Source organism: Triticum aestivum, chromosome 1D (assembly GCF_018294505.1).
Source record: "Triticum aestivum cultivar Chinese Spring chromosome 1D, IWGSC CS RefSeq v2.1, whole genome shotgun sequence".
NCBI lineage: Eukaryota > Viridiplantae > Streptophyta > Magnoliopsida > Poales > Poaceae > Triticum > Triticum aestivum.
Window position 1 is genome coordinate 113462191 of NC_057796.1, and position 13632 is coordinate 113475822.

The window sequence follows — 13632 nt, forward strand, 5'->3', positions numbered from 1 at the left end:
TCTTTCCCGTATGGCCCATTAAGGCCCAATACTTCCCCGACGAATTCCCGTAACTCTCCGGTACTCCAAAAAATACCTGAAACTCGGAACCTTTCCCATGTCCGAATACAGCCTTCCAATATATCGATCTTGTACCTCTCGACCATTTTGAGAGTCCTCATCATGTCCGTGATCTCATCCGGGACTCCGAACAACCTTCGGTCATCAAATCACATAAACTCATAATACAAATCGTCATCGAACGTTAAGCGTGCGGACCCTACAGGTTCGAGAACTATGTAGACATGACCGAGACACATCTCCTATCAATAACCAATAGCGGAACCTGGATGCTCATATTGGCTCCTACATATTCTATGAAGATCTTTATCGGTCAAACCGCATAACAACATACGTTGTTCCCTTTGTCATCGGTATGTTACTTGCCCGAGATTCGATCGTCGGTATCACCATACCTAGTTCAATCTCGTTACCGGCAAGTCTCTTTACTCGTTCCGTAATGCATCATCCCGTAACTAACTCATTAGTCACCTTGCTTGCAAGGCTTATAGTGATGTGCATTACCGAGAGGGCCCAGAGATACCTTTCCGATACACGGAGTGACAAATCCTAATCTTGATCTATGCCAACCCAACAAACACCTTCGGAGACACCTGTAGAGCATCTTTATAATCACCCAGTTACGTTGTGATGTTTGATAGCACACAAGGTGTTCCTCCGGTATTCGGGAGTTGCATAATCTCATAGTTAGAGGAATATGTATAAGTCATGAAGAAAGCAATAGCAATAAAACTTAACGATCATAATGCTAAGCTAACGGATGGGTCTTGTCCATCACATCATTCTCCTAATGATGTGATCCCGTTCATCAAATGACAACACATGTCTATGGTCAGGAAACTTAACCATCTTTGATTAACGAGCTAGTCTAGTAGAGACATACTAGGGACACTTTGTTTTGTCTATGTATTCACACATGTATCAAGTTTCCGGTTAATACAATTCTAGCATGAATAATAAACATTTATCATGATATAAGGAAATATAAATAACAACTTTATTATTGCCTCTAGGGCATATTTCCTTCACTAAGTACTCCCTCTAGCTATCTATGCTTTTTCTCGTCTCAAACTCTATTCATGCTACATCACAAAGTTTGAACAAGTCGAATTCGGACCCTCTGAGTGAGGAGCACTCGGAGCCACCGATCTGTCAAGGGCTTAACTTACAAAACCTCTTAATGCCTTTCGGTCAGACCAACTCACTCCTACTCGGTCTCACCGAACTCATTAAGTTGATCTAGGTTTTTATCTCGGTGCAACCGATTTGAACTATTCGGTCACACCGAGTTGCAGCAACTACTAGCAGTTATGCATCTCGGTGCCACCGAGTCGTTCCACTCGGTCACACCGATAGCGTCTGGGTATATATACCGCGGGTTGAAATTTTGGAAACTCCTCCAAACCACTCGACCGTGCCTCCCAGCACTGCCGCCCCTTTGGTCTCCGGATCGTCGCTGTCGTCGCCAGTGACCTCCTGCCGCCGGTCTCCGCTGCTGTCAATGGAATCCTCACCGCTTTGCCGCCGTAGCAAGTCCGTCGCCAAGTTAGGGTACGGATTTGACCCTTGGTGCTTTCCATAACTCCGATTCTTGCACAAAGTATAATGCCTATGTTCTTCTCACGTATGAGATTGATCTATCCACCAAAAGAACTCCTCAGAATAGATTTGATGCAAAAAACTTAGGGTTAGGTTTCCGCTGAACTCATCTCGGACCTACCGATCTGAGGATCTCGGTCACACCGATTGGCCCTGGCCATTGCACAAGTACAACTCGATCTGACCAAGTGTACTGATCTGTGCGACCGAAATCACTAGCATCTCGGAGTCACCGAACTGCATTTTGGTCTGACCGAAACTGTGTGTTTAGACTCTATTAGTGCTTCGGTCTCACCGAGTTTGTCAAATCGGTAGCTCCGAAATGCTTTCTGCAGAAAACTAAAATTAAGTTTTTGTCTCAATATTTTTGCAAAATAAGCTGCACTTTGTGATGCTCATCCACTCTATCTATACCCAACTATTCACAGGGTCAATTTCAGCAATGTCAGAGGGCAGTGATAGTCAGAACAAGTCTGAAGAGCAGCTCAACCTCAGTGAGGGCACTAGTCCCTCAAGAAGCTATGATAAGGGGAGCAGAAGCACTCCCAGTAACTTGCCTAAGGTAGCAACTAGGCAAAGGAAGAAGAGAACATCTGAATCTGAGGATGAGGATTTTGTCATGGAGGAGGAGGTGACCTCCAAGAAGAAAGTACTCAAGAAAGAGTATGCTGCTGCTGCCACAAAGCCTGTAATATAGAAGAAGGCTCCTGCTAAGAGAGCTCCGATGTCAAAGGCCAGAGCCTCAACTTAAGAAACTATGGAATTCACTCTTGAACCAAGAGAGGAAGAGGCTGTTGGAGGAAAGAAGAGGAAGGAGAGAGTCAGAAAGACTATTGCAAGAGTCATTGGAAAACCTTCTATGATGAGAGATTCTGATGAAGATGAGGAGGAGGAAGAGCCCGTTGCACCTCCTGCAAAGACTCAGAAACTTATGGGGGATGCCATAAGGATTGAGGCTGCTCAATCTAAGCCCAAGTCTGCCCCCAAGCCTTCAGCTCAAGCTCAAGCTCCCAAGCCATCTGCACCAAAGAGATCTACCAAGAACATCCCTACTGCTGAAAAGAATAAGACCCCAGTGTCTGAAGCTCAAGAAGAAGAAGAGACACTAGTGCTAAAAAAACTCAAGCCCGAGATTCCAGATCATAGTGATGATCATCCTGTGGCAGAAAATATGAAGCTAAGAAAGGATGCAGGTCCGAGACTTTGGAGAAAGACTGATCCCTATGCCACCAGGAGAAGAACTGCTATGGACTATCGCTTTCACACCAAGGAACATTAGGATTTCTATGAGACTGTCCTTTTGGACAAGAAGCCCATAGTATGTGACATGAAATGGGTTGACTGGAAATACATTGATGACAATGAATTTTTTTCCAAGTGTGCATGAGAGCTTCAGAATGAATGAAGTTGACAAGTTTGTTGGTCAGAAGTTGACTAAGTGGAACAATGAGATGATCATGCAATTCTATTCCACTGCTCACTTCTACCCTGATGGAAAGATTGTCTAGATGACTGAAGGTACAAGGTATCAATCAACTATCTCAGAATGGGCCAAGCTGATCAATGCTCCAGAGGAATAGGAGAATGACATTGATGTGTATGCTAAGCCTAGGAAGGATCATAACTCCATGGCTAACATGTACAAGACTATTCCAGATGATGCCCTGGAGACTCACAAGTTTGGATCTATCTACTTCCTGCTTGCTGGCCTGACCACAATCAACACCATATTGAGGTACACTCTTTTGCCCAAGTCAGGAGATCATAGAATGATCCGTGGTCACTCCATCAACTTGCTCCACTTGTTTGATGTACCTCAAAAGTTCAAGGTAATGAGCTTGATTGTTGAGACAGTGAAGAGAACATCTGCTGATCAAAAGAGATCTTCTGGATATGCCCCTCACATTCAAATGTTGATCAATTTCAAGATGGAAACTGGGACATATCTTCTTGATAGAGAGCATCTTCCCCTGAGGCCAGACTTTGGGGACAATGAGATTGTCATGGATCCTTCCCATCCTACTTGTGCTGAAGCCCAGGAGAAGAGAAAGAAAGCAAAGGCTGCAAAAGCAGCAAGTGCACCCGATGCCTCCATAGTTATGCTCAAGACCAAGCAAGATCAACTCAGTTATCTGCTTGAGGCTACAATGAGGATTGAGAAGGGCTTGGCCACCCTGACTCAAAACCAGGAAAGTCTTGAGAGGATTATTGAGACTAAATTTCATGACCTAGAAGTGAAGGTCATTGAGATACAGACTACTACGGAGAAGCTCCAAGAAGAAGCCGAGGACAGGGAGGATAGACCAACTACATATACTTTCCAGAGAGTGCCAAGGGCACAAAGGTCATCAGCAGTGCCAGCTGTCAGAGACTCCAGGACTACTACTTCAGCACCTGCAGCAACTGCCACGGTTGCACCTCCAGTGTCAACCCCTCCAGCTCCATAGACTTCTACCGAAGCTTTTGCAGATGCCCTCCTCTCCATGCCATCTACGTACACCGAAGCAACAAGCCAGAAGACCCCTTTAGGAGCTCCCGGAGATCGTGCCTAGAGTGCCGTATAGCACCATACGTTTTTGAACTTTTTGGTAACTTGTTGCCAAAGGGGAAGAAAGTGTATAGATCTTAGGCTTTGAGAGAGAGAGAGAGTGTGTGTGTGTGTTGGTTTTATTTGCTTCTCTTGCCACTTTGATCGTTTGGTTGTTTGATTGCTATGCTACTATTTGTGCTATGCTCATGAGATACTTATGTGATCATGTGTTTGATCATACTATGCTTAATGTGTGGTTGCTTGCTTATATCCATGAATTTGTGTATGATCAATCACTTGTACCCTTGGTGATGAGTGCATATTATTTAAATCTTATCATTTTGAGCGCTCCACCAAGATGTATGTGACATGGAAGAGTGACCCATGATCCTAATCGATTGTGCATTTGCATTCAAAAGCAAACTTTAAATAATGCACAAATTTAGGGGGAGCTCTTGCTTATCACATACTTCTCAAAGCTATGATGTATTTCATTCATATTATCATTTGTCAAAGCTTTGATCTATATGTTGTCATCAATTACCAAAAAGGGGGAGATTGAAAGTGCAACTCATCCCCTGGTGGTTTTGATAATTCATAACAACATATAGCTCATTGAACTAATGTCCATTCAAGTTAAATATTTCAGAAAGTTCAATGATTGGCATGGCATGGACTAGAGATGTGGACCCCTCGAAATGCTAAGGACAAAGATTGGCAAAAGCTCAAGACTCTTCATTTCTATTTTAGTGATCCAAGATCACATTGAGTCCATAGGAAAGCCAATACTATTAAAAGGGGATGAGGTGTTGCTTAATGGTCTAGTTGCTCAAAGTGCTTAGTGATATTGCTCCAAAAGCCCTCAACCACTTTCTCATTTCCAAATATGTCCAAAACCCAAAGTCAAGCCCCACCAAACCATTCTATCCGGCGCCACCGAGTTCAGTTGACATAGCCACTGCCAGAAACCCTAGACAATTTGGTCACACCGATACGGATCTCGGTCTCACCGGGATGGCCTTGCAAACTCTCTGTTGCCCGTTGCAACTATTTCGGTCTCACCAAAATGTGCGATTGGTCTCACCGAGTTTGTTTGCCATCCTCTCTGTTGCCTTATTGCTTCACTTCGGTCTAACCGAGTTGATGCAATTGGTGCCACCGAGTTGATGTTTGCCCTAAGCCCTAGCACATCGGTCCCACAGAGTTGTTCTTGTTGGTCCCACCAAGATTCCTAACATTCACATTTCAAACTAAATCGGTCTCACCGAGTTCTTTTATTCGGTCTGACCGAGTTGGGTCAAATGTGTGTAACGGTTGGATTTTGTGTGGAGGCTATATATACCCGTCCACCCCTTCTCCATTTCTGAGAGAGCCATCAGAATGTGCCTACACTTCCACTACTCATTTTCTGAGAGAGAGCCACCTACTCATGTGTTGAGACCAAGATATTCCCATCCTACCACTAGAATCTTGATCTCTAGCCTTCCCCAAGTTGCTTTCCACTCAAATCATCTTTCCACCATAGCCAAATCTATGTGAGAGAGTTGAGTGTTGGGGAGACTATCATTTGAAGCACAAGAGCAAGGAGTTCATCATCAACACACCATCTATTACCTTTTGGAGAGTGGTGTCTCCTAGATTGGTTAGGTGTCGCTTGGGAGCCTCTGACAAGATTGTGGAGTTAAACCAAGAAGTTTGTAAGGGCAAGGAGATCGCCTACTTTGTGAAGATCTACCCGAGTGAGGCAAGTCCTTCGTGGGCGATGGCCATGGTGGGATAGACAAGGTTTCTTCTTCATGGACCCTTCGTGGGTGGAGCCCTGCATGGACTCGCGCAACCGTTACCCTTCGTGGGTTGAAGTCTCCATCAACGTGGATGTACGATAGCACCACCTATTGGAACCACGCCAAAAATCTCCATGTCTACATTGCGTTTGCCTTCTCGAAACCCTTCCCTTTACCTTCATATGCAATGTTTTACTTTCCGCTGCTACACTCTTAGAATTGCATGTGTAGGTTGATTGCTTGACTTGTACTAGTTGCTAAAATCTGCCAACAATTAAAATTGGGAAAAGGCTAGATTTTTATTTTGTCAAGTATTCTAATAACTCCCCTCTAGACCTACTTTCGATTTTACACTATCTCCGCAGGGCATCGCCTAAGCACTCCGAAAATATGACTGAGGGACGAAACTGTGGAGAGGGGCGCCGCACACGGCTAAGAGATTGTCGTAGTGTTGTGTGTGGCACCCCCTCCCTCATATATATAGGCGGGGGGAGATGGTAGGCAGCTAGGAGGCACCCCAAGGGTGGCCGAATCCCTCTTGGCCTCCTGCCCTTGGCCGCCCCCCTTTCCTTGTTTGTGCGTGGGAGGAAGGCAGGGGGAGGTGGCGGCCCCCCTTTCCTTTCCCTCATGAGGAGGGAAAGGCAGGAGAGGCCAACCTCCCTTTCCTTCCCCTAGGGATAGCGACTAGGGAGAGGGGCACACCAGCCCCTTGTGGGCTGGTGTGTTCCCTGTTTGGCCCATTACACCCATATATCCTCCCGGGGCTTCCCGAAACCCCTTCCAGTGATCTGATAATTACCCGGTACCTCCCAAACTCTTCCGATGTCCAAACATCATCGTCCTATATATCAATCTTTACCTCCGGACCATTTCGGAGATCTTTGTTATGTCTGTGATCTCATCCGGGACTCCGAACAACATTCGGTCACCAAATCATATAACTCATACAACACTATATAATCAACGAACGTTAAGCGTGCTAACCCTACGGGTTCGAGAACTATGTAGACATGACCGAGACACCTCTTCGGCCAATAATCAATAGCGGAACCTGGATGCCCATATTGGTTCCTACATATTCTACGAAGATCTTTATTGGTCGAATCTTATGACAACATATGTAATTCCCTTTGTGAAAGTGCAACTATCCCTAGGTGGTTTTGGTAATTACTAACAACATATAGCTCATTGAACTAATGTTGTTTCAAGATGATCATTTCAGAAAGTTCAATGATTGGCATGACATTGATTAGGAATGTGGACCCCTCAAAATGCTAAGGACACATATTGGCTCAAGCTCAAGACTCTACATTTTCATTTTAGTGATCCAAGATCACATTGAGTCCATAGGAAAAGCCAATACTATTAAAAGGGGATGAGGTGTTGCTTAATGGCTTGCTTGCTCAAAATGCTTAGTGATATGCTCCAAAGCCCTCAACCACTTTCTCATATCCACATATGTCCCAAACCAAAAAGTCAAACTCAGCCCCACCGATTTGATCTATCCGGCGCCACTGAGTTCTTTTGACATAGCCACTGCCAGAAACCCTAGTCATTTCGGTCTCACCGATAGGGTTCTCGGTCTCACCGAGATGGGATTGCAAACTCTCTGTTTCCCTTCGTAACATTTCCGTCTAACCAAGATGAGCAATTGGTCCCACCGAGTTCGAATGCAGACTCTGTGTTTCCCCTTCATAACATTTCGGTCTCACCGAAATGAGCGAATCGGTCCCACCGAGTTTGCCTGACCAACTCTCTGGTTAGCTTATTACCAAAATCGGTCTCACCGAGTTTGTGTAATCGGTCTCACCGAGATTACGGTATGCCCTAACCTTAATGAAATCGGTCCCACCGAGTTGACATGTCGGTCCCACCGAAAAGCCTAACGTCCACATTTTGAACTGAATTGGTCTGACCGAGTTTTATGATTCGGTCCCACCAAGTTTGGTGAATTGTGTGTAATGGTTAGATTTTGTGTGGAGGCTATATATACCCCTCCACCCACTCTTCATTCTAGGAGAAAGCCAACAGAACATGCCTACACTTCCAGCATACATTTTCTGAGAGAGAACCACCTACTCATGTGTTGAGGTCAAGATATTCCATTCCAACCACATAAATCTTGATCTCTAGCCTTCTCCAAGTTGCTTTCCACTCAAATCATCTTTCCACCAAATCCAAATCCGTGAGAGAGAGTTGAGTGTTGGGGAGACTATCATTTGAAGCACGAGAGCAAGGAGTTCATCATCAACACACCATGTATTACCTTTTGGAGAGTGGTGTCTCCTAGATTGGTTAGGTGTCACTTGGGAGCCTCCGTCAAGATTGTGGAGTTGAACCAAGGAGTTTGTACGGGCAAGGAGATCGCCTACTTCGTGAATATCTACCCTAGTGAGGCAAGTCCTTCGTGGGCGATGGCCATGGTGGGATGGACAAGGTTGCTTCTTCGTGGACCCTTCGTGGGTGGAGCCCTCCGTGGACTCACGCAACCATTACCCTTCATGGGTTGAAGTCTCCATCAACGTGGATGTACGATAGCACCACCTATCGGAACCACGGGAAAAAAATCTCCATGTCTACATTGCGTTTGCTTCCTCCACACTCCTCCCTTTACCTTCATGTGCAATGTTTTACATTCCGCTGCTATACTCTTAGACTTGCATGTGTAGGTTGATTACTTGACTTGTGCTAAGTTGCTAAAATCTGCCAAGACTTAAAATTGGGAAAAGGCTAGATTTTTTATTTGGTCAAGTAGTCTAATCACTCCCCTCTAGACATACTTTCGATCCTACAAGTGGTACCAAAGCTTTGGTCTCCATTTGCCTTGATTTCCATAGCTTTTGGTGATCTTAGCCTTGCTTTCACAACCTAGGAGAGTATGGCGTCTAGCGAGGGAAATTACCACCGTAGAGGTCCTTACTTTGATGGTACTAATTTTGCTAGTTGGAAGCATAAGATGAAAAATGCATATTCTTGGACATAACCCCGCCGTTTGGGCTATTGTGTGTTTTGGCTTGCAAGGTGAATTCTTTGATGGGAGAGAACTGAACCGTGAAGCTACGGCGGAAGAGTTGAAGATGCTACAATACAATGCTCTAGCTTGCGATATCCTCTTCAACGGATTGTGCCCCGAAGAACTCAACAAAATCAGCCGTCTTGAGAATGCAAAGGAAATTTGGGATACTTTGATTGATATGCACGAAGGTACCGACTCCGTCAAGGAATCCAAATTGGATGTGCTTCAAAGTCAACTTGACAAGTTCAAAATGAAGGATGGCGAAGGCGTCGCTGAAATGTACTCTTGGCTTGCTCTCATCACAAATGAGATTGCCGGCTTAGGAAGTGAAGAGATGACCGATATATTCATCATCAAGAAGATCCTAAGAGCCTTGGATGGAAAATATGATACCGTGTGCACATTGATCCAAATGATGCCCAATTACAAAGATCTCAAGCCTACGGAAGTCATTAGAAGAATTGTTTCTCATGAGATGTCACTCAAGGATAAGGAAGAGCTTCACAACAAGTCAAGTGGTGCTTACAAAGCCTCATGTGATACTCCTACATCATCAAGTGAGAAACAAACCTTCAATGAGGAGTTGAGCCTAATGGTGAAGAATTTCAACAAGTTCTACAAGAGTAGAAGCAAGGAAAGAAGCTCCAAGACAAGGTCCTACAATGACAAAAGATCTTCGAGTCATGAACGTAATTGCTACAATTGTGGAAGACCCGGACACTACTCCAATGAGTGTACGGCTCCCTACAAATGAAGAGAAGATTCACCCAAAAGGAGAAGTAGAAGAGAAAAATCACCACTAAGAGAGAGGAGGAGTAGAGATGATCGTTATGAATGAAGAACCTCTCGGAGAAGCAAGGATTCAGAAAGGAAGGACAAATCATCAAGGAGCTACACAAAACAAAGACATCAAGCTCATGTTGGTGAATGGGTATCCGGCTCCGACTCCGACCATCACTCCGAAAGAAGTTATCACTCCGACTCCGAATATACTCAAGATGAAGGTGTTGCCGGTCTAGCACTTGTGTCAACCAACTCCTACGGCATTTTTGACTCACCAAATGAAGGAATTGGAAGATGCTTCATGGCTAAAGGCCCAAAGGTATCACACCCCGAGTATGTTGATTTCAATAGTGATGAAGATGATTTGCTAGGTGATGATGATTTACTTGTTGACAACTCTAGTGATGAAAACTATGATGAACTTGCTATTAATCATGATAATCAAGATAAAATGAATGATGATGATAAGAAGCAGATTGAGCGTCTAACTAAAGAACTAAACACTCTGAAGTTAGCTCATGAAACTACCTTGGAAGATCATCGAGAACTTTTAAAGACTCATGAGAAGTTACGCTTTGAAAATCTCAACCTTGAGCAAGAGCATGGAATCTTAAAAGCAATCAATGATTATCTTCGCAAGAAAAGTTCTTCTTACATTGCCAAGCGTTTACTCTTGTCTACTTACATGCCACAAGTTAAATCTAGCAACAATAGTAAGAAAGATTCTTCATCTAGTAGTAACAATAATCATGCTAAATCCAGTGTTGTTGCTTCTAGTAGTTCTCTTGATTCCACTAATGATTCTCTTAGCCAAGTTACACTTGGGCAAGAAAATAGCTTATTGAAGGGAATTATAGAGAAAGGTGTTTACAAGAGCCTTGCCGGAAGTAAGCAATTTGAGGAAATTGTACGCAAGCAAGGAAGGCACCGGAAGAACCAAGGTGTTGGTTTTGAACGAAAGTTCAATGCCAATGGAGTTGAGTGGGAAGAAGATCAATACCCCAAGACGAAGTTTGTTCCTCAACAAGAGAAGTATGATCCTACTTCTTTCCAAGGGACACAAGCTCAAGATGATCTTCCACCACAAGACCACAAGCAAAAAGGCAAGGACAAGCTTCAAGAGGAGATTGATGCATTTGAAGAAGCTCCTAAGGCCTTGGTCAAGTGGGTTCCTAAGACTACATCAAGTTCTACTACGTCAAGTACGAGTACAACTCCAAGGATTCCCATCAAGATGAGGTGGATCCCGAAGAAGAAGAACTAGAGAGTTCTTGAGGGTGACTCCGCCAACATACTTCACTCATATCATTTTGGTGAGGAGAAGTGCAAACAACTTCCACATCTTGCACTAGTTCAAGGAGTCACAAACCCTCTTGTTGGTAAGACAAGGGACAAGGTAACCTAATGCTTTCATGGACATCATCTTGTGTGTACTTCACTCTATGTCTACGGATATCCTTGTTTGTTCCTTGTGGGACTAACCCGTGTAGGTATTGAAAGTGCAGCTCACTCCAATGGATTGCTCCGAATGATCTACATCAACATTGAGCATCCACATCTTCAACATCTACATGAAGTCATCATCGACAAAACCCAAGGTTAGTTCATCCCTCTTAGGGGGGATATCACATCTAGGGGGAGCTTTACTCTAATCAATTGAGCTAAAGAAACTCTAATGATGTGAACACAACAATGCTTTATGTAAAAGTGTAACCCCACTTGTGCTTAAACGATGAGTATGACCTATGATCAAATGTTCTCATTTGACTCCTAAGTCAATATACTCATATATAGATGACCTATTCATCGCCAATTGCTTGATAGATGCTAGAGTGTATGTGCATGCTTTGTCACATATTTCATTTGCCATTTTATTGTGTGAGCATGTTGACTGCATATTTTACTCATTCGAGGACATCCACTTGTTGCTTTGATTGTTTGGCTTTTTCTCTTTTGCCAAGTGGATGGACAAGAATGCCTAAGAACTTCCTCTAGCTATCTATGCTTTTCTCGTCTCAAACTCTATTCATGCTACATCACAAAGTTTGATCAAGTCAGATTCGAACCACTTTGTGTGAGGAGCACTCGGAGTCCCCGATTCGTCATAGACTTAAACTTCCAAAACCTCTCTGTGCATTTCGGTATGACCGATTCATCCACTTCGGTCACACCGAGTTCACTGAGTTGATCTAGGTTTTCAGTCTCGGTGCAACCGATTTGAACTTTTCGGTCACACCGAGCTGCAGTAACCGCTTGCGATTCTGCATCTCGGTGCCACCGTGTTCTTCCACTCGGTCACACCGACAGGGTCAGGATATATATACCCACGGGTGAGATTTTGGAAATTTCTTCAAAACTCCTCAGCCCGCACGTGTCCTGCTCTGCCACATCGGGTCTCCTGATCGTCTCCTCTTTGCTAGTGAACTCCCACCGCTGGTCTCCGTCGCCGTCAACGGGATTCTGCCCTGCCGTTGTCGCTGTAGCGAACTCACCGCCGAGCTAGGGTATGAGTTCGATCTTTGTGCTAAATTCCTTACTCCGATTCCTAGCACATTGCTTTGCCATGATCTTTACCAAGTATGAAATCAATCTATCCAGAGAAAACTTCCTTTAGGTTAGGTTTGATTTGAAAATTTAGGGTTAGGTTTCTGCCGAACTCATCTCGGACCAACCGAGTTGTAGAAATCGGTCTCACCGATTTGGCTTAGGCCATTGCACATGCGCTTTCCGGTCTGATCGAAAATTGCAAATCGGTGCGACCGAGTTCAACTCTCAGTGAAACCCTAGCAATCTCGGAGCCACCGAACTGTGACTCGGTCTGACCGAGTTCACTAGTTTAGACTCCAAAAGTTGCTTCGGTATCACTGAGTTTAACAAATCGGTAGCTCTGAAATGCTTTCTGTGGAGAACTAAAACTAAGTTTTTGACTCATCTGTTTCGCAAAAACTCTGCACTTTGTGATGCTCATCCACTCTATCTCATCTATATCCATTCATAGGGTTTGCTGTTAGTTTGCCTGCCAAGATGTCTGACCAGAGTGATAGCCAGAATAGATCTGAAGAGCAAGTGCAAATGAGTGAGGGCATAAGTCCCTCAAGCAGCTATGATGAGGGCATCAGGAGCACTCCCAGCAATTTGCCCAAGGCAGCCACCAGATCAAGGAAGAAGAGAACCTTAGATTATGAGGATGAGGACTATGTGGCTACAGAGGAGGAAGTGAGATCCAAAAAGAAAGTCCTGAAGAAAGAATATGGCACTGCTGCTGCAACAAAACCTGGTATGCACAAGAAGGCACCTGCAAGAGAGTGCCAACATCCAAGCCAAGGAAAGCTGCCATAGAAGAAACAATTGAGTTCACACTTGAACCAAAGGAAGCTGCTGAAGGCAAGAAAAGGAAAGAGAGGGTCAGGAAGACCATTTCCAGAGTTATTGGCAAGAATTCTATGATGAGATATCTAGCTGAGGATGAAGAAGAAGAGGAAGAGGTTGCTGCTCCAGCACCCAAGTCTCAAAAGGTTATGGGGGATGCAATCAAGTCAGAGGCTGCTCCATCAAAGCCCAAAACTGCTCCCAAAGCTACTACTCAAGCTTAGAAGCCTTCTAAGCCCAAGAGGAGCACCAGGAACATACCAGCTGAAGAGAAGAACAAGGCCCCAATGCCTGAAGTTGAAGAAGAAGATGATGAAGCCCAAGTGCTGAGGAAACTGAAACCAAAGATTCCAGACCACAATGACACTCATCCAGTGGTAGAGGACATGCACATTAGGAAGGATGCTGGTCTCAGACTTTGGAGGAAGAATGATCCTTATGCTATGAGAAGGAGAACTGCAATGGACTACAGGTTCCACACCAAAGAACAA